At 28.3% G+C, this 22260-nt stretch overlaps 1 protein-coding gene across 1 annotated transcript in view; it reads right to left on the bottom strand.

Moving 5' to 3' along the window:
• Positions 1-22260, bottom strand: part of SPR (G protein-coupled sex peptide receptor) — a 163114-nt gene that overhangs the window by 65951 nt on the left and 74903 nt on the right. The window contains exon 2 of the mRNA XM_016066740.4: positions 1011-1076. The gene's annotated coding sequence lies outside the window, so the exon portion shown is untranslated. The remainder of the gene's footprint in view (positions 1-1010; positions 1077-22260) is intronic.

The following is a 22260-nucleotide window of genomic DNA, read 5'->3' as shown; positions in this document are numbered from 1 at the left end:
CATTATCGTCAAAAACGTATAGCCTAACATTTAATATCTTCAGTTGTGAAATATTTCACAAATTTATAATTATCATTTTAATTTTCAGCATAAATAAATAAATGCTCAAAATTAAGAAATTGTCTTAGTTTTTTTCAGACTCTTTGAGAAATGTTTCGAATGAACATTTCGTCAAATTCGGTTTCAAAAATTAATTTCATTTTGAATTCAGGATAATATAATTCTTTTTTTCTCGAACAAGTCATTTTATTTGCAGATTCCAAAAACAAGTTCTTAGGCAAGAAAATAGAAATAGAATCCCACTAAAAATTTATAATTATTACATCAATTTTCAGCATAAATAAATACATATTCAATTTATGAAATTGTCTTAATAATTGGTGAACAGTCTCTTTGTGAAATGTACCGATAGAACATTTTGTAAAATTCGATTTCAAAAAATAATTTCGTTTTGAACTCAGGATAACATAATTTTTATCTCCAACAAAGCTTTCTTTAATTCTCGAACTAGGCATTTCACTTGCAAATTCGAAACCAAAGTTCTTAAAAGTTCTTAAGTAAGAAAATAAAAATAGAATCTCTCCAAAAAAAAAAAATCAAAGAAGTCTTTTTGCATAAATTACCACCCCGACAGTTTAGAATAGTTCGTGATTTGACAAGTGCTTTACAGTCAAAAATAAAATAAAAGAATCTAAAGAAGTATGCAAAGCATGTTTCTCTATTTACGACGAATTTCAAAAAAAGGTAAAAAAAAAAATACCATTCTCATTCAAAAGAATTAACTCCAATGGCTCATTTTTGTAAGTTTCTATAATTATTGTTAAAACTAAAAGACTTACCCAGACATGTTAATTGCTTATGAGTATTAATTTACTTATTTTATTTTCAACCATTCGTGCATTAAATTGAGTTTATGAACGATTATGAAAATTAATTAAATAAAGCATTCCTTAAATATTTTAGTAAAAATATAATGACATAAAACATAAAAGATATTTGCGTAGACTCACCATTATATGTAAGTCTCCTTCACTTAGAGTGCTGTGATTAATGATTTCACAATTTGTTGTTTACACCTGAAAAAAGTAATTAAATGTAAGAATTCTGAAAAAACAGTTAAATGACTTAATGGTTTATGTGCACTTCAAAAAGAAGTTTTAAGCTATTTCATGCTAAGTTTATATTAATAGTCTTTATTCATTGAAATGTATATCAATACAACATTAGTTAAAAAGCTTTTGTTTTAGAGAAAATTTGTAAAGGCATTTTTATAAAGACTTTTTTTCTTTTGTAACCTATTAAATTTACTGTTTTCTAAAAACGCAATGCTTGCTTGAGGATTTAATCAACTAATAATATTTATTGTATTGACTTATGAGTTTCATAGAATTACTTAAATCCCAATATTTTGTTATACACATTTTTATAAATTAGTAATTTGAGATAATTAGTAATATGATATACTCGTATAATTAAAAAGAATTCATGATAACGGCATAATGGTTCAAAAGCTTAGAGATGTAGTAGATTTTGAAAAAGAAAATGATAGTAAAAATTAATTTTTCACTTGTAGAACCTCTCATTAGATACACTGTTAAAAATTTCTCAGAAAAATGGTTAAATAACAATTTATTTAATTATTATTTAATCATGTTTAAACAAGACAGTCATTTGACCATATGTATGGTACTTTAACTGTTGATTCTGAGAAAACCGTAAAACCTGTGAGAAAACTACTACGGTTAAACAACCAGAATTTGATGGCACCAACTAGGTCCACCTAATAAAGCCACTTAGCTCATTACAGCTGGGTATATATTATAGCCGAAAGAGCTAGTCTGTCAGTCTCATGACCAATAGAATGGGAGTTCGAGTTCCAGGGTTGACACCACAGTATTTCCTCATCAACACATGAAGGAATGGAAACTCTTCAACGCATGGAAGTTTCCAGTGCCCTGCACTCCTCAATTATCAAATAACCAAATCACGAAAAGCCTAGCTAAATTTAAATGTCTTTTTTTACGGCTTTGAAACCATACTAGTTGTAAATGGTTAAAACCATATAGTTTTATATTCATGGTTATTTAACCATGTTAGTTGTGAACGGTTACAAAACAGTAAAGGTAAAAAGTGATTTTTGCCGTAAACTTTACGGTTAATTTGGTGGACAGACTACCTGTTACTTTACCGTTATTTTAGAATGAAAATTCTATCAGTGTAGGGCGAATATAAACCATAATTAAAAAACAATCATGTAACAATGATGTATTTGTGACTTAAAGAAACAAATTCTTGAATGTCAAATAATTGTCTTTAAGCATCAAACATGCATTTTCAATTTTAGTATTTATTGAAAATAGAAGCATTTAGCACGCATAATTTTTCCCTAAGCATTTAAATAAATTTTTTTAATATTGTAATTATATATGGACAGATACAGGATGTAATATGATGCAGGATATAACATAGGATGTGCTGATAACAAATGTGTTAAAAAGAACTCCATTTAATACAACATAAATGGTATATGCTAGGCTACAATGTTTCAACTTTACATAAAAGCAATTTTAGTGTTCCCATAGAACCAGAAACGCGGTAAATTTTACCATATTCTGATAGTTCTGACCATACTTTTTTCTCTCAGCACAGATTGAGAATCACTGATTTAAGCAACAATTTAAGACAAAATAGGTTAACAGAGTAAAGATACAACAAAATAACTTGTTTTCAGCAAATGCAAGAAGATAATATCTTCGACTTATATTTAACAAAAACGAAATTATCCACATCCTTTGCTGTGTCAGTTCGTTTTTAACATTTTAAAAAGAAACCCAGTATAAGTTTATGAAGAAGAACACATTTTATTTTTCGCATTGCCATAAAGTCGCAGTATCGCATAAAAGCGACACATTATGTTGTCTACAACACCAGAAATGCTTTTTGAAAATATATTTTCTGTTGAGGTCTATAATTCCAAACCATTTCCTATCTTTGACGAAAAAAGCTCTCTAGCTTTCACATTTTATCTCCTTTTTTATGAAGCATTTCGACTACTAAAGAAGAAATGACATGAAAAAACATCGTTTCTGGAACATATGACATTATCGTGAAAACCCCGTTTCAATTAAGCTCGTTAACGGGCTGGAGGGAAACGGAACTAAGATCGAATGTCATGCCAACGGACGCATCGTTTTTCGGAAACTATGACAAAAACAGCCACATCGTCAGAACAATTTTCATTTTTGTACTAACTTTGAATGATGCCGTAAAAGAACTTGGGGCTTTAACAGAAGCTTTAGAAATGTATTTATTTCATTTGGATGAAAAAATAAATGTGTTGAAATAATTTAATCAAATTTTTCTATCTTTTCATGCATAATTTATTGCTACGAGTTTTTTTAAATGAATGTGAAAAAAATATTAGTAATAAAATTTGTTTGTAGTGGAAGTAAAAATTCTGGTTTTATGACTGAAAAAGTAGTTAATTCATTTTATGCAAATTAATTTTTAACAATATGATTGCAAATACAATTTTATTTTATTATGTTATATTTATATATTATATTTATTGTATCTGAAATGATTTTGAAAAAAGTAATAATAATTAAAATTGTTTTTAGTAGAAGTAAAAAATTGTGGTTATGAAGAAAAAATTATTATAATTAATTTACTTTATGCAAGTTCAGTTTTAACAATATGAATATAAATGTAATTTTATTTTACTATGTTAGATTTTTATATTATATTTATGTGGTGTCACAAAATGTAACAGTTGGGCGAATTGCATCATCTACTTCCTCGTTGAAAGGAGCCAGCCAGTCCAGAAAGGAAAGCCCCGGTATCCGCGGTGCCATAGAGTTCAGAGGGGGAAAGTCCCGAATAAATTAATAACTCTTACTCTTTTCCATAAAACAATCTGATTTAGCATTCTTTTCTTGATCCAGCAACACTGCGTGTAGGCAGCTCTCAGCGGTCATGATATCGCTGTTAAACTTAATTCCTTTTTTTTAAATTAAATGTTAAGTTTCATTATTAAACTATTGTATTTCTTTCCTCCCTTGCTTCACAAACTCCGACATTTATTTATTCAAATAATTTGAAGTAATTGCATTGAAATATTTATTTTTAAATTTTATATATAATTAATGAAATATTTATATTTAATTTGTATTTGAAATAATTGCGAAAAAAATTATAAGAATAAAATTGTTTTTAGTAGAATTAAAAAAACTGTAGTTTTATCAAATAAAATTATATATAACTAATTTATCTAATGCAAGTTAATTTTAAACAATATAAATATAAATGCAACGTTATTTTATTACAATATGTTTATATATTATATTTTCTATGTGAAAAAGTAATTATGTTTAAATTTGTTTTAGCAGATGTAAAAGTTTGGTTTTATGACCTAAAAATTAAATAATTTATTTTATTCAAGTTAATTTTTAACAATATAAATGCATTTATATATTTTCATTTTTAATGTTATATTTATATATTATATATTATATATTATATTTATTATATTTGAAATGATTGTGAAAAAATAATAACAATAGAATTTGTTTCTTATAGAATTAAAAATGTGGTTTTATACTCAAACACTAATTATAAACACTTTATTTTATGCAGTTGAAATTTTATTAATATGAATATAAATATGTCTCTATTTTATTACATTTTATTAATGTATAATATTTATTGTACTTTGATTGTGAAAAAGATAATTATACAATTTGTTTTTAGAAGGTAAAATTTTGCTTTTATGACAGGAAAATTAGTTATAACAAATCTATTTTATCGATGTTAATTTGTATAAATGTTAATTTGTATTATGTAATGTTAATTTGTGTTATATTGTATATAAAAAAGCTTAATTTTATGCTTCTTTTGTGAAAAAAATTTTCTTTTTTTTTTGAAATCGACAAATTGTTTTTATGAAATTGCACATATTTATATTTCTAGAATTTTTTTCATTTTAGAACAAAAAGTTATCCCATTTTTAAAATAACTACAAAAAAGTTGAGAGACTAATTTTCTTTTGATAAGATAGTTTTGTTGTGCAAACGAAATTTAATTTATAGTAAAAGGAATCCGAACTCATATGAAAAGTAACTTGCGATTTTGTTAAATATTTCAGGAGATTTTCTAATATACGGTTAAGATACGCAAAATGTTTGACCTGTTTTGATTTTATGAAGATGTTTCTAAATTTTGCGTTTTTTGTATAAAATATATCAATAATGATGGTAAACTATTTGCTTATATTATAAATAATTATAATTTAGGAAGCAAAAAGCAAAAATTATATCAAAATAGGATGAATCACGATTAAAGAAGGTGGGTTTAAAACTTTAAAAAACAGTTTGCATGGCGAATGATGCACGAAAGTATCTCTTTCATGTATCATTCGCCAATCAAACATCATATCATTCGTCAATAATGTTTTTTCTCTTTCTTCACTTAATAGATTTTGATGCTTTTGATCAGGCCTTCCTATCCCATGATTAAGTTAGGTTATTATTTCTTTAATATAAATAATAATTTGCAACACGTAAATGCAGCTTTTTTATTTTCATTTTTGACAAGGATCGTAACATATATATATTATATATATATAATATATATATATATATATATATATATATATATATATATATATATATATATATATATATATATATATATCTATCTATCTATCTATCTATCTATCTATCTATCTATCTATCTATCTATCTATATATATATATATATATATATATATATATATATATATATATATATATATATATATATATATATATATATATATATATATATATATCTATCTATCTATCTATCTATCTATCTATCTATATATATATATATATATATATATATATATATATATATATATATATATATATATATATATATATATATATATATATACTATATATATAGATAGATATAGATAGATAGATAGCGTTGTAAAAAGGGCACGCACGGACTAATTTAGTCTTTTTCCAATAATTTGCCTACCTATACCATACTTTTAATTATATTTCTATTTAACAATAAAAAATAAGGTATAGAAATTCTAGAACACTACTTCCGCTTTTAATTATCTGGAGGACTGACTGACTTTGGAGATCTTAGGATCCTGTCGGACAGTCGCAGCTCCCTTCAACACCTACACAACTGGACTAAAGTTGGAGACAAAACAAGCATCTCCATCCTTCTTAAACTTCAACTTATTTCAAAGCACCACGACGTTCATCTTCAGCGGATATCATCCCATGTTGACATCTTTGGAAATGAGCAAGCGGATCGCTTGGCCAAGGAAGGCTGTAGTCATTTAACATCTTCGTCCTCAGCCCTTACCTTTTCAGAGTATCAGTCCAAAATCAAAGGCCATCTATCAAAAAAGTGGAGGCTCTTCACTTGTTCATATAGGTGATAGAGCATCTCAAACAGCTATTTCCAGACTGGAAAGTGGACACACGAATAGTCTCTCGTACTTTAAAGGAAGAAAGACTTATGCAGTCTGCTCTAAATGTGAAGCCCAGCAGGCCTCAGCTGAACATATCCTCGACTGCTTGGGCCTTTCCAAGGAGGACTTATATGCTTCTCCACTTCTTGTAATCGACTTTTTGAGGGTCAACAACCTACTGGATCTTGTCTGACTTCGTCAGCCAATTAGAGGATAAGAAACAACAACAACACCAATTATCTGGACATTTTGTATGAGTCACATGTTATACATTTTCGTAATCATCTGATTTAATAGATTTTATTTTTTTTACCGACATTAAACACTCGACCCAATATTGAGTTTACGAATGTAAGCATTCAACTCTAGTCTAACTAAGAAGACCAGGGAACCGTGGACTTTTTGATGGAACTAACCCATACTCGTGCTACATTGAGAGGGAAATCATGAAAACTTGCCACGGTTTGCCCGATGGCTAGGAGATTCTAACCTATGATTCATTTGTAATGGTAGACACCACTGAAGCTATTTTACGTCATCTCTGTACAACTCGGGAGCAGAATTATCATTGATCTGCCATTGATGAGATTTAAACATGGCTCAACTCGTTTAAAAGAGAGCACTGTATCCCCTGCGTCACCCAATTACATTCAGTACATTTACTATACATTCACGTATCAGGACATTCACGTATCAGGACATTCACTATACAATACATTCACTATTCCACACATTCATTATTCAATAAAATTGTATTTTATCTGAATTTGTTTTTGGTCCACACGTTTTCTATTTCTACGTTTTTCTGTCATTTAAATTTTTTAAATCTCATTTGAAGCTTAAGAAATTTGAAGATGCTGCAAAAACAATGTTAAATAACTTAATAAGCAGACACTCTTTGTTAAGTTTCCAGTAAATAAAAACTGAAAAAACGAAATGGATGTGTACAAGTCTCGTTCTACTTGTTCATCACTTTGAAATAGCTTTTATTATATACAATTTACATTATATATTTTTTGAAGTATTTTCCCTAGCCGTTCAGGATTAAAAATAAAACACGTACTTTATGTTTATAAAATAGTTTTTGAAACTAAACTTGCGCCTCAGGTTGTTTAACGTACATAAAATATTATAAAAATAAACTCAGATGAGGACTGAAAATGGAAAAACAATACGTTCCTACACAAATAGTTACAGTAGGAAATTTTTCCCTTCGAACTTTAGAAATAAATTAGTCCAAAACGAGAAAGAAGTATAGAAAGTGAAATGCATTTAAAGCTGCTCATTGTGATTTCAGTTGCAGAAATGATTTCAAAATCGTCTAGGAGTAAGTAGTTTTCATTTCTTTCTACTCTTTTCTTCTCAAACTTGAAAGAATTCACCTTAAAGGCTTTCTAAAATAATTTCCTACAGGTGCAAAAAAGCATGCAAGAAGAAAAACAATTTTTTGCTGTTGTTTTTCAAAGGTTTTCTAAACTCTCATGCTTTACTGCATCGGTTAAATTTGATAAGAAACATAATAAAGTCTAATAAAGCATAAGAAACATGATAAAGTCTAATGAAGCATAAGAAACATAAAGTCTGATTTTTAGTTTTTGTAATTGGAAAAAATCAACTCTTTTGTTTATTTATTTCATTTAAAGTATTTCAGATATTCGAAAAAAAAAACTAAAGAAATAAATATCTGAACTGAAAAATCAGTACACCGAGAAGAAAATTCCGTTGATACCATACTGTGTGGTAATAGCATTTTCGGCAAAAAAAAATACATAATTCTCTTTAATAAAACCAAAATATTCGGTACTGCTATGATTCATTTGGAAATTTTTCTGTTCATCTTGTAACGGCTTACTTGCAATTCTAATTTTTAAAATTATAGTTCTTATGACCACAGATTTAGTAAAAAATACAAAACTGAAAAGGAAATTTTACCGAATAAATGCTTTTTAATGTTATGATTTAACTTATCATGATAAAATTACTAAATTTGACCTCATTTATCAAATTTTATTGCGCATTCTAAAATCATATTTTATTGTTAGTTTTACCAAAATCATTTCCAAACCATTTCGGTTCGAGAGCATTTTGGTGTTCCCATACATGAAAAAGGTTATCATATTTTAGTAGATTTGACCATGCTTTTTTTTCAGTGTACGATGAGAAACGATGCAGAAAGTACATATAAAAATTTGAAGTAAGTATGCTTTACTTTCATTAAACAAGCATTGCGAAAGCATGCATTACATTATTTGCCTTAGGAGCGAAAAGTTAAGCAAGAATATTTTTTATTTTATTCTTATCTATTTTTTTTTGCAATTTCTGAAACACGAAATTATTTGCGTGTGCTCATATTAATGGAGATTGTTGCTGTTTGCAAAGATAAATATAGATATACCACGCTTTTCTCTATTTATATAAAGAAGAAAAATTCGAATTATTGTTTTCATGAAAAATTTGGTCTTGTAACAGAGAACTTTTATATCTTTATTTATTGCCTTAAATATTACTAACTGTATTTTTTGTTGACATTTTTTATTTGAAATATTAAATTATATGAAACATGCATTGATTATTTGAGAATTTGATTGGCAAAATTTGCTCAGATCGAGCTAGATATAGAGGGAACGGACTGTTTAACACTTTGAAGCAGATGGGACGCCGGTGTCACTTTTATATATTTTTTTCTGACGCTCTATATACAATTAAAAATATAATTTAGTATTCTTCAAATATATCAAACCGTCTAATAGTCATTAAGAAATCTGTTAGAATATTGCAATTGAATTTGTACTAAAATATAAAATCCTAAAAAAGCAGTTTTCTGATACATTTTCAAAAATGTATCGATACTTGATTATGAAAATAAAGAAATTTTAATTATGAAAACTGTTTCTCTGAAATCTAAGTAACAAAGTGCAAATTCAAAAAATTATTGCTTGGAAGTTAGCCGGGTTAGGAAGATTTAACCTTTAGTAAAGAAAAACACACCTGTTTCATGCTGTATTTCTTAACCATAAATTATTAAATTGTTGTTGACATATGTCTGTTTAGGGAGAGGGGGGCGATTGTTCTTGTTTTTCCAGTGGCGCCATCTATGGCCAAGAATTCGACTTCTGCCACACCATACGTCACACCCATTTATAGGGCGGACCTACAGCCCCTGAATTAGACAGACCGACTCATCATCTATTTCTGTTCCAAAGAGCTAACATAAGCACAATACTAACATAACGTTAACTTGTGAGCTTTTTTGCTCCAATATTGCTTGATAGGTCAGCTCTGATAGTATAGGAGCCTTAGGCGGACCTATTCATACATCCATTCATTCATCTACAGATCGTAATTTAGACCTGAATCAGAGAACTATCGATCTCCCATCCAGTACCCCCAGAGGTATTGATTTGTTATGGGAACATGGAGGACTTTTGCGACTCGACAGATTTAACGTGCATCAGTCACTTTACTACACGGGGAGTCTTCGGCCGGCGGGGTTCGAACCCACGAACTCTCGGGCATGGGCCCTGTGCCCTACCGACCAGACTATCCCGGCCTTATTAAATTGTTAAATATAATATTTTTCACATATTTTGTCTAATGTGGAAAATAATTAAAAAAAGTGGGAAAATAAGGGGTAAATAATAAAAAAAAAGGAAAAATGTGATTAATAAAATTTCTGCATCAATTTTTAGTCTTTGGTAATTTTTTAAGCAGAAATGTTACAATATAAATGCGAAATATGTGATACGTAGTCACTATTCTTTATAATTTGTAAAAAAGAAAATTTCCATGATTACAGGTGGAAAAAAAAAACGTTTCATTTGTTTACGTTTTTTCAAACGTAAAAGTATGAGCTAAGTAAACTTAAAAAACGGTATTCGAGAAAGCAAATTTCACCAGAAAAGTTTTAATCTTGATGCATTCTGAGTTTGAAATAAATTAGAAAGTAGAGAGCACACGATATAAAACAAGCCTGGAAGCTATTCATTTTGATTTCGATTGCAAGAGCAATCTTAAAACCATCTTGGAGCATCTGGATCTTTTTTTTTCTATCTGTTTGGAAACCGGAAAAAATTCATCTTAAAGACTTTCCGAAATAATTTCCTAAAGGTACGAAAAAGCACGAAAGAAATAAAAAAAAAGATTTTTTTTTATTTTGTTAAAAACTTCCAAACTCTTACAGCTGCGTGGCATCGATCGGCATTCAGCTTAGAAAATGCATTCTGTGCCACAGGAGTCTATAATTCCAGAGCATTTTTAGAGACGAGAGTACCGACTCTTCTTGTTTTTTTTCTTTTTATTTCCATTCAAACATTCCGACTATCCCAGAAATTAAAAAGAAGGAAAAAACGACTTCGTTGGAACATTTTATATTGCTGTCGAAACTCCATTTCAATTAAGCTTGTTAACAAGAAAGAAGAGAGGCATCAGAGATTGAATGTCATGAAAACGGCCAAATCGGTTTCAAGAAGATGAAAAAGCTCATCTATGTCAAAATAGAATTTTTTCACTTTTCAAATTGGTAAGATATTGCATGGATGTTGGGTGGAGTTTCTATTGATACTTTTCAACAAGTCTATTTTAGTTGCGGATCAGAATATATACTTATATTTAAAAAGATTTATTTTAACCAAATCATATTTACAGACTGATCATAAAGCATGGGTCTTAGGCCTTGAAGCTGAATGAAAAATATTCATGTGTTGCATACGAGTATTAATAGTATTGTCATTTTATTTGTTAGAAATTTATCAATTAAGATAATTATATACTTCCAGTTTGTAGTGTAAAATTTTGATTTGATGAATTAGTTTTTATTACTTATGCAGACTTCCACGCATCAAATTTGTCAAATTTAGTTATGGACTAGAATATAAATGCATAATTTTAATCAAAATACTTATATTAGGACGATAAAGCATAGGAAAAAGGCCTTTCGCAAATAGTTGAAAGATATTCATTCACATGTAATAAACGAGATTTAATGTTAATACAGTTTTGTTTGATGGAAATGCATTAGTTAATAAAATTATATATTTTTAGTTTGTAGAGTTCTATACGAGTAGCTTCTTTTATTAGGATATGCCATCTATTTTTGCGTTTTTATACGTTGCGCAAAATAATTACTTTTTTTTTAAATAGATAGATTTTTGAAAGCAATTTATCTAATAGGGTTTTGCTCGTGACGTATTTGCGTAGGTATTAAGAAGTAGTTTTTAAAGACTTTTTTATGTGCAAAAATTGAATATCTTTGCAAATATCTACCAAAAATATAAACTAAAACACTTATTAATGAAATGGGTTTTGAATTACAGTGAACTTTAATTACTTTTATAATCCACAGTCCATTTTTAGGAGCAATTCAAAAAAACTAATCATAAGTCATAGGAATTATTTTTAAGTATCTTTTTCTTTTAATTTTTTTTAATGACAGTACCCATTAAAGATATATTTTATAATGAAGATGCTTGTTTGATAACTTAGAATTTGCTTGATAATGTATACTTTTGTTTGCTATAGTTTTTCCTCGTTAATACTTTTATTTTATAACATGACATATGTTTCATAACGTGTACTTTTTCTGATAATTTAGTTTTTCTTTGATAATGTAAGCTTTTATTTTACAACATTGCATTTGTTTGAAAACGTATACTTTTGATTGATAATATAGTTTTTCTTTGATATTGTAGACTTTTATTTAGAACATAGTATTTGTTTGATAACATATACTTTTGCTTGAAAATATATTTTTTCTTTGATAATGTACACTTTTATTTTATAACATAGTATTTGTTTGATAGTGTAAATATTCGTTCGAAAACATAGTATTTGTCTGATAATATAGACCAACGTGAAAGTAATTTATTTATTTATTCAAATCACAGAGGTGATTGGTTGATACGAATTCTGCTCGACATTTGCCCCGACCACTGTGATGCCTTAAAGCGTCCTCAGTGATAGTCAGGTCACGGGTCAAAATCCTTTTGCCAACGGGCTAACCATTGGATGGCTTCGTGGTTTTTCGTTCCATGCAACGCAAACGAGGGTTAATTAAATTAAAAAGCCTTCTACGAAAGCTAGTTTGCCCCAATGCTTGATCCAGGAATCCCCTTTGCATTGTGTCCAAAATTACAAGGATACGGTGTTGAACAATGATGGTCGTAAACTCAGTCGTAAGCTAAGCCGCTCAAAGCCAGTTACAAAATAAAATAAAATTTAACGTTTGAAACTTGGTAATTGAATTCAAAATGCTGGTAATTGAATGTTCAGAAATATTTATTATTTATTTAATAAATAGAAATATTGCGTTCATAGAAATATCCATACTATTTTGGCCAATACGAGATGTGTCCCCGATTTAACTGAAAAGAACCTTACAAAGAAATCGTTTCGTTCCCTCATGGTCTTGCCAGATCATGAGGGAACAACGGTAAAGTACAATATTTTTTTTCTGTAAAGGAGACCTCTAACCAATGAAAGACAAGTTAAATTTTACTTAAGTGAAAAATGTTTTAAATAATGATTCTTTTAACAAAAATAGAAAGTGTTTGTGAAACTCATATAAATTTGGACGTCTCTGAAATAATGCTTTTTCTTTCCCTTTCTAAATTTTATCAATTTTTCACAATTGTTTTACTTTAAGCAAAGTCAGAATGATAATGATGTGAAACAGTAAGTCGAAGTTTTTTCAAGTGGAAAGGGTAAAAAAAAAGCGATCCTAAGGGAACTTCAAGTTTTTTTAAAGTCTGTTAAAAGAAAAAACACAATCCTATAGCAACACAGTGTCTTACAAAAAGAGGAATTTAAGTGTTCTGAGAGTAAAGGATGGAAAATAATCCAGGTAAATTTTTCTCGAAGTGAACAAATATAAAACCGTAATTGAATAAAAGTATTCGTCCTATTTCATCAATTTTAAGCTTAAATGTAATGTTTGAAATTCTCTCCAGAAAACAGCTTTATTTGCTCTTCGATACTTTTAGATCTTTACACAGCCGATTATGGCACGTAATTTTGATCCTGGTAAGTACGATAAAATTTTTAAAATCCATTAGTTTTATTTTTATTATTTAATCAATTATTTTTCGATCTGTCATGTAAAAAATAAGATGAATAATCGAAGCAAAAATTGGAAAGAAAAATTAAGAACGATTTATTATAATAAATAGAAAAGTTAGTGTTTGCGTCTGCTTCATAATTCCAGAACTATTTGTGCAAAAATCCTGGAATTTGAAAAGCAGATGCAATCTTTCAAAAATTTGAATTAATTTGTTAGTTTATCATTCATTCATTTATTTAAAATGTATGTATTGCAAAATGTTTCATGTAAAATGCATTATTTTTTATTTATTTAAAATGTAGCTTACAGTTACGTCGATTCAGAAGCTTCAATGTGAATTTTTTGTGTATATTCTTTAGTTATTTGTCTTTGATCTATTATGTAAGGGTTGCGTAGAAAAAATTAACGTAGGATCACGTCAATAAATTTGCTGTTAAACAATGTTAAACCTGAAACCATGTTATTAGTTGTTAAACCTGATACCATGTTATTAGTTGTTAAGCCTGAAACCATGAATTATTTTCTTCTTACGATTTTGAAATGTATTTCTATAAATCTATACAAGATAGATCACAAGAGTTCTATTTCCTCTTGTTGCATCCAAATATTAATTTAATTGTTTGTACTAGTACATATAATTCAGTTTATATTAATTTTAATTTTCATTAATATTACAATTTAATTTAAAATGTTTTAATCAGAGATCCATACCATAGTACTAAGATACCATTGTATAAGATCCATACCGTGCCAGAAAAATATGCAGTAAAATTACAGTACTGCATGGTATAGAAATCTCTGAGGAAAAAACCTTGATTTTGATTAATAAAACCAAAATATAAGGTATTTAGACCTTTAATTTGGTATTTTTTCCGTTTACTAGAAATTATTATTTTCAGAATAATATTTCTTATCACTATATATTTAGAAAAAAAGACAAAACTGAGAAATAAATTTAACAAATTAAATGATTTTTACTCCAAACTCCAAGTTACGATGATGAAATTAGTAAATTTTATCACATATTATTAAAAAAAAATTTTGTTTTTAATTTTACCAAAATTATTACCAAACAGCTTAACTTTACCAAAAATTTACCGAGCTTTTTGATAGAGCCAGAATTAATTACACGTTAATTTAATATTTCACAGTGGTTATAGTATAAAATAAACAATTTAAACCACAATTTAAACTATTACTTCTTTAATAAATAACTAAAATTGCTGTACCGGATAAAAAGTTTTATATATTCTTAAAAATAATATACTGAAGAAACTATTCGAAACAGTATGTAAATCTCTTTTCCGATGTATATAATTATTTCGTTACCCAACTTCTTCTCGATGCATATTTCATACAAGCATTTTTTTCTTTACTTCATTCCAAATTTATCTTACAATCACATTTCAATTTCTTTTGCAACAGGCATGAAGAGCTGGCAGCAAAGTTCGAAATATGTCCATTTTAAAGACCGATAATTACTTTCGAGTGAACGAGACGTGACATACAGAAGAGGCATCAATCCACTCCACAAACGAGCAGACTCCAGAAGAAAATTTCGGCGTATTTGGCACATTGGAACATGAATAATGCATATACTTATTTTCCTTAACTTATAATTAATATACTGGAGTGGGAAGCTCCACCCCTCTTTTGGAGGTGCTTTTATCGCATCAACCCATCCTCTGGGAATGCTGGTTTCCATCGATTTTTCTCTTTTCCTGGTGGCATTATAGTTTATGGTTAGCATCCATCTTTACAGACTGCAGTTTAAATTCCATGCTAAAAGGATCTTTAGAATGGATATTTAATGCTGTTTTGCGGAATTTTTATTGAAGATCGGTAGGTAAGGCCTTACCATCTATGATTCGCCATTATGAGCGTAATATAAATATTTAAAGCTTAAGAGGGAATTAAGAAATTTTTAGGTGAAAATTCTTTCCACAGCTCTTCTTACTATCTCCATATGAATATTTAGAAGTTTTTTAATTTCTCAGTAATTTAATAAAATAAAAGGAAGAGTAATGTTATGTAAAGAAGGAGTAAGGAATGTCTATTTGCTTCGCTTGTAACACGAAAACTGTTTGAGCTAGCACCCTCAAATTTCTGCAGCGGATAGAAAGGGCAATTTTAGAACTCAATCCTGAAAATCGTTCAAATACTTCAATTAGTTTTTTAGGATGTGCTCAGATTTTTTGCATAGCTTTAGCATTACGCATTTATAAAAAATTTAACTGCAGATGCTTTTTCTTTTCATGATATCATTGTTTGATAGCTTACAGCTCTGTTTAATCAAAAACACAGTTTATTGCACATTGTTAAGTAATTAATATTGTTTTTTATTCTTCAAGTTATTTAAATTTAAAGATCAACGTGAATGTCACATTAGGGCTACACCGAATTAATAATCTCAAAACACATGTTAATTTTATTTACACTTATGCTTTTAAAACATGTTTCTAAAAAACTAAATAACATATTAATCAATGGCAGTTGAAAAAAAAGTTTATAAATGACAGCAAAATCAATATAGAAAATTGCCTGATTGTGGCAAATTTGGATTATAATGAAATGGCTGCGATTAGCAGCATTATTATCTGTGTCGAATGATATTGAGTACAATTAAGCTTTATCTTGCGGAGATAAACTTCTAAAAAAAGATTTGCTTAATTTAATAATGTAAAGTCGCCGTGAAGGGCAACAAATAATAATGATAAGAAAACTAGAATTCTTTTAGCTAGTTAAATTGCGTGGCTTTCAATTTTGTGTATGATTTCGAAGTTTTATTTAGTCAATACCGATTGATTAATTATTTATTCTCACTCGTATGAAAAATGGATATTCAGCCAGTATTTAGTAAAAAAGAATTCTCACGGGATATTTTTTACACTGATATTATAAATGTTTTTAAAGCTGTTGGATTTATAGGCTGAATATTTGAAATTTTATTATACGTAAACCTAATATTAAAAATACGCGCATTTATTTTCAAAATTCGCAATCCATTTACACTCTCTCTCAAAAACACCCATTTTCTTCATAACTTTCTCTGTGTATTTGACAGTTTAAAGCTGTTTTGTTTGTAAGACGATTTTTTAGATATAATCTTTTGCCAAGAGGCGAATGGCAACACGGTATTCCACTACATTGAAGCGTTTTAACACTTAAACATGATTTCAATATGTAGGATTTTTAAAGTAAAGCAGTTTTAGGCTTTTTTTTCATAATACAATTGTATTTTGAATAACAGGTTAAAACTGCTAATGTTAACACTAGCACCACGGTGGCCCAAGGGACAGAGAGCTCGCTTCCCAATGAATGTGATGCAGGTTAGAAACTTCAACCTAAAAATACTATAATAATACAATAATCTTGTTCTACAAGCTCCAATGTCTGCATACAGTGTGGAATTTACTTTAGCAGATCAGGGAATTTAAAAATTTCAATTTCGGGGCGAATTGTAAGGTTCTACATTTAGAGTTAAACTAAAAGCTAGCTTGTGTTTGCCACGCATTTTAATATAAGGATCCATATTTAAATCAATATAAATACTATACCTTGTGTTACAAAATAAACTTATAATATATTAAAAACCGTAAGAGCCACTGTTTCTGTCACCGCTCTTAAGAGTGTTCAACTTAACATTACACTTTGTTCTGGTTGAACATATAATTATTCTTTGGTGAAAAATTATATGACTTAGAAACTTGAAATTGCGAAGGTGTATAGAAAAATGTACAGGAAGTACGATGGAATGAGAAAAAAAGCTTATACTCGAAGTAAGTTCAGGAATTATTAACTGTTAAACTTGTAATAAAAAAACCCAGTTCAACAGCGAAGTTAAAATTAGAAATTGAAAAATTTTGTTTGGAAAAGTCACATGAGTTTTTTTTCTTTCAAAAATTTAATTTGTTTGAAACTTATTGCAATTTTGCGAATTGTTTCAACGCTTTTCTTTTCATGTTAATATATATATATATATATATTTATATATATATATATATATATATATATATATATATATATATATATATATATATATATATATATATATATATATATATATATATATATATATATATATATATATATATATATATATATATATATATATATATATATATATATATATATATATATATATATATATATATATATATATATATATATATATATATATATATATATATATATATATATATATATATATATATATATATATATATATATATATATATATATATATATATATATATATATATATATAAATGCCACGTGTTCCAATCTACTGCTCACTGAAATGCTATTTTCTGAACGAGTCTTTTTCATTCATGAACTTTACACTAGTTTTTTTTTCTTCAAAACTCCAATTCGTTTAGAAATTATTGATATTTTAATTGCTTTTTTCAAGAGTTTTGTAATTCTTTTTGTTTTAAGTAATGACTAATTGTGCAATGTTGTAGAAAAATTTGTTTGTCATTCTTGAGATCCACATTTTATGAGCCCGAGTTTGAATTGATGTGAAAAGTACCAAAAAAAAAATGAATAAATGAAGTAAAAAATTAAAATTTTTTCTGGCTTATATTTCAAATTTTGTATTGAAATTTTAAAAATATAAAATGCTCTAGAGATATAGAGATTGTTTCTAATTTCAAATGTTGTATGATGTAAGATATTTGATTCATGTTATTAATAAGTATCAGCATTTATTACTTCTCATTCAGTATTTCGTATTAAGTCGCATATTCCTGAGTTCAAATTTTTTTAAAGTACTGTTAAATCCAAGTAATCGTAAATTTGGTGAAAATCAAAATATAACTAAGTGGTTTCAGAAAAAATTATAATATTATTTATAAATTATATTAGTTATAAATTATGTGTAATTAAATTGATCTTAATTTTATAATAATTTTTTTAAATATATTGACATTTTAAGGAAAGGAAGATGAATGAGAGGCAACTACGGGGTTTTAGTTTATTAAAAAATTATATACAATACATTTTATATTTGCTGTTGTACAAGTTATCAGAAATTAATTTCCGACCTTTATAAAGAAATAAAATGTATAGTGTGTAGTTTTTCCCTCAGAATATATTTCCCCCTAATTTGTACTACTATTTTGTGTCCATTTAATTTAAGTTCAAATTAAATCTCTACTTTTTTCCAAGATTTAAGAAGCTATTTTAAAATTTTCTTTCTATTGATCTTTGATATTCCGATTCTAGGAGGAAATATATTTTGATAATTTAACTAGGAAAAACTTACTCTTCTTTGCCATAATTTCTTATTCTTATTTTCATCTATAACTCCAACTCAATAAACTTAACTCTGTTGTTTCTAATGACACTTGGAAAACCCAATATCGCCTTTTACGAATTACGTCAGGAAAGCAAGCTTTTCGTTTGACGAGAGTGCACCGCATGGGATAAAGTACGTCTTAACTCAGAGCCCCGCGTACAGATAGCAAAACAATTTATTCATTAGGCCACAATTTAAACGTAGATCTGAAGGAGAAGGAATTTTTTTTTCGGCTTCCTGTACCCATGATACTGCTCAGCAACCGACCACAAGACTTTTGATTATATAGTATATCTGTATAATCGGTGGGTCTTAGCGGAATCAAGCATCGAACCCCGGTCCCATCGTAACGGATTCCGATTCTCTAACTATGAGTTACCACCGCTTAACTTAACTCTAAAATACCATGTTTTTAAAACTTTATATTGCCTCTATGTTTTTTTTTAAAGTTCATTTTACTATCGCTTTCTGTTACCTCGAAAGGAATTATGAATTATCTTGTATATTTCCATACAATCCCAATGTTTAATTCGAAGTCAAAAAAATTTATAATTATTATTTAATATATATTTTTATCTGAAAATAATAATAAAGTCAATTCTTTAGAATTGAATACAAATGAACAATACATTAACACTCTTTTAATTAAGCACGCTACGTCACTATTCCCTTTCTTTGCTATAATTCTTTATCGATTAAATTAATAGAAAGGGAAAATTCTATAAAAATTGCCTTAAGCACCTTTCTTTTCTAAGTACATCAATAAAAGATATGTCATGGAATCGAAACGTTGAAGAGGGGTACAAATCCTTGAACTAAATTTTTGAGAAAGCTTTTCTCTTTTCTAAGATATAAATTTTTTCTCATCATAACTAAACACTTATATCATCTCCTTAAATCATTATTTTAGTTCCTCGTAACAATCGATTGGATAATTCTTAAAATAATTTTCTTCCTTAAAGACCTATAGATTTGCTTTTTTTTTAAACTAAGGAATTAAATATAAATATAGATTATAATTTAAATCAGAATTATTTTTTAAAGCATTTCAAATATTACTTGTATAACGTACAAAATCGCGGTAATTGGTTTTGATTTTTATCTTCCAAATAATATATTTTTACTCTATAATAAAAAAACTCCTCGAGATTGTTAAGGTTTTAGAAACTTTTTTATCAATGCGTCGATCGTTAAAGTATCTTTGAATCGAAATTTAGATGTAGAGCATGTGAAGAAAGTTTCTCATGTTATATAGTTATGAAAAGACGGTTATGACCAATTTTCGCTACTAATTCTACATTTGCTTTGAAGGAAATATTTTCAGGCTTTTTATTTATTTTTTTCACTATGTGGAGTAATAAATTTATCAACATTCATTCATGCAATGTTTTGTACTTAAGTAGCATATTATTCAATGTAATTTGAAAATTTCTTACCCCTTAATTATGGTTTTACTAGCTAAGAATTTTTGAAATTGTTCAGATTTCTCAAAAGGATGCTTTTCAACATGCGTGCGATACAATAGGTGATACACAATCTCTTTCACTTCTTAAGGGACCCTGAAGATCTAACAAAATATTTATTTAAAATTTTTTTCCTTGGCTTCAGTTGGGCTTAAAATTGGCTCAATATGGGTCCTAAAAGAACATGCACTGAGGGACCAATATTGGGGTGTCTAGATTTTTAATAGTGATCCTAGAATGGTCTACATAAGGCCAATATAGAGCCTATATTGGAATATTAAGTATCGGGTAATTTCGTCAATTCTATATAGAGCCGATAGTAGTTGTAAAGTGGCAGTAAAATATTGTGGGCATAGGACAATTCTATATAGATGTAATATCTGAAAACAGCGACCCTTTTAACCATTACTGAGCTAAGATTCATAAAAATTGTCCCAATGAGGGCCCAAGTTACTTTATTGCCAGGATATTGTCTTCTCACGTGAGTCTTGCTAATAGGGAACATAATTGCAGAAATAATCAACACTTGCTCTTATCCCTCTAAACAGTATAGATGCATTTCGATTAGATGAACTACTAAACAAAGTAAACTTACTAAATTGTATGTTGATGAAATTTTCAGATTGTTGTAAATACCAATGTCATAAATTTTTCACTCACATTACATTTTTGTGCGTTTAGGATGAAACAAAGAGGAAGTAAAATTTACGTTCAGATACTAATAGTAGGGGAGAGTGGGATCAATTGTAACAGGGTACGATTGTAACAGAACAAAAATTTCGAGTGTCGGGTTCTAGATTTGGTTCCTAGGTGGCGCATAAGGTGTATTTAATAAATCTACATGTACACCCTGCTGGCAACCACTTTTATGTACTTTTGAAAGAGGTACATCATAAAAGATATTTTCACGCTACGTAAGTACTTTTTATGGTATTAGAATATTATATTGTAACAAAGTAATTTTGTTTAAACAAATAAAAATTATTAACCGAATATGTAAGTGGATACCTTAATTAACATTTCAATAAAAAAATTTAGTTTTGTTAATTAACTAGCATTGTTTTTAACGAATGAAGCTGAAATAGCGTCTTGGAGACGATTGTAACAATAAGTAAAGGGACGATTGTAACAGCTGAAAATAAATAATCTAATGTTTACAAACCATTACTTAACTCATTAGGAACCACCAATAGTTTTCTATATCATTTATATTATGATGCATGTGCATTATTTTATTTGTCACCTTTCACAGCATTAATTAAAATTTTTAACCCCTTAAAGTTGAAAGTTTAGCCCTTTAGATCTCTGCTAATAATATATCGGATTTTTTGTTAGTTAAAAATAGTTAAGTAAAAAATGTTACAATTGACCCCACTCTCCCCTAGTAATATTTTGTTGACTTTGTACTAAAGCTGCTCAATGAGCAATGGTGACGGTATGGGATCTTGAAAACACCCTTAAGGATGATCGATCCTCTGCGTAAAGGATAACTCTCCCGCATGGCTTAATGAAGACAGGTAGCGTGCATCCTTTGTCCCTTGCCAGGCCGATCAAAGTGATCACCCACCCACTCACTGATCGCAATCAGTGTTGCTTGACTTCTGTTATGCACCGTGTCTAATGATGTATTGTGGAACTACATCCAGGCACATTTTTTACTTTATAGTTACACCGAAAAAAAAGTATGGTTAAGATTACAAGAATATATTAAACTTTACCATGTTTCTTGCTCAATGGAAATACGTGTTTAATAAGATGTGTGGTAATAAGAACGATGATTCTAAAAACCAATATTTCCAGAAAACAGTTACCATATGAATGAAAGAATTACAAAATGAGTGGTTTAAATATCATATACTTCGGCTTTATCAACCAGAATTATGGTTTTTTTTAAAATTTTTATCATTCAATCATTATCGTTCAATACGGTAATTTAACTAGAACTTTTCCTCCTTTAGAATATAGGAGT

Source organism: Parasteatoda tepidariorum, chromosome 8 (assembly GCF_982258835.1).
Source record: "Parasteatoda tepidariorum strain Cologne lab strain chromosome 8, Ptep-v5.0, whole genome shotgun sequence".
Taxonomy (NCBI): Eukaryota; Metazoa; Arthropoda; class Arachnida; order Araneae; family Theridiidae; genus Parasteatoda; species Parasteatoda tepidariorum.
Note: the sequence above shows the minus strand (reverse complement) of the source record. Positions and strands in the feature narration are given on the sequence as shown.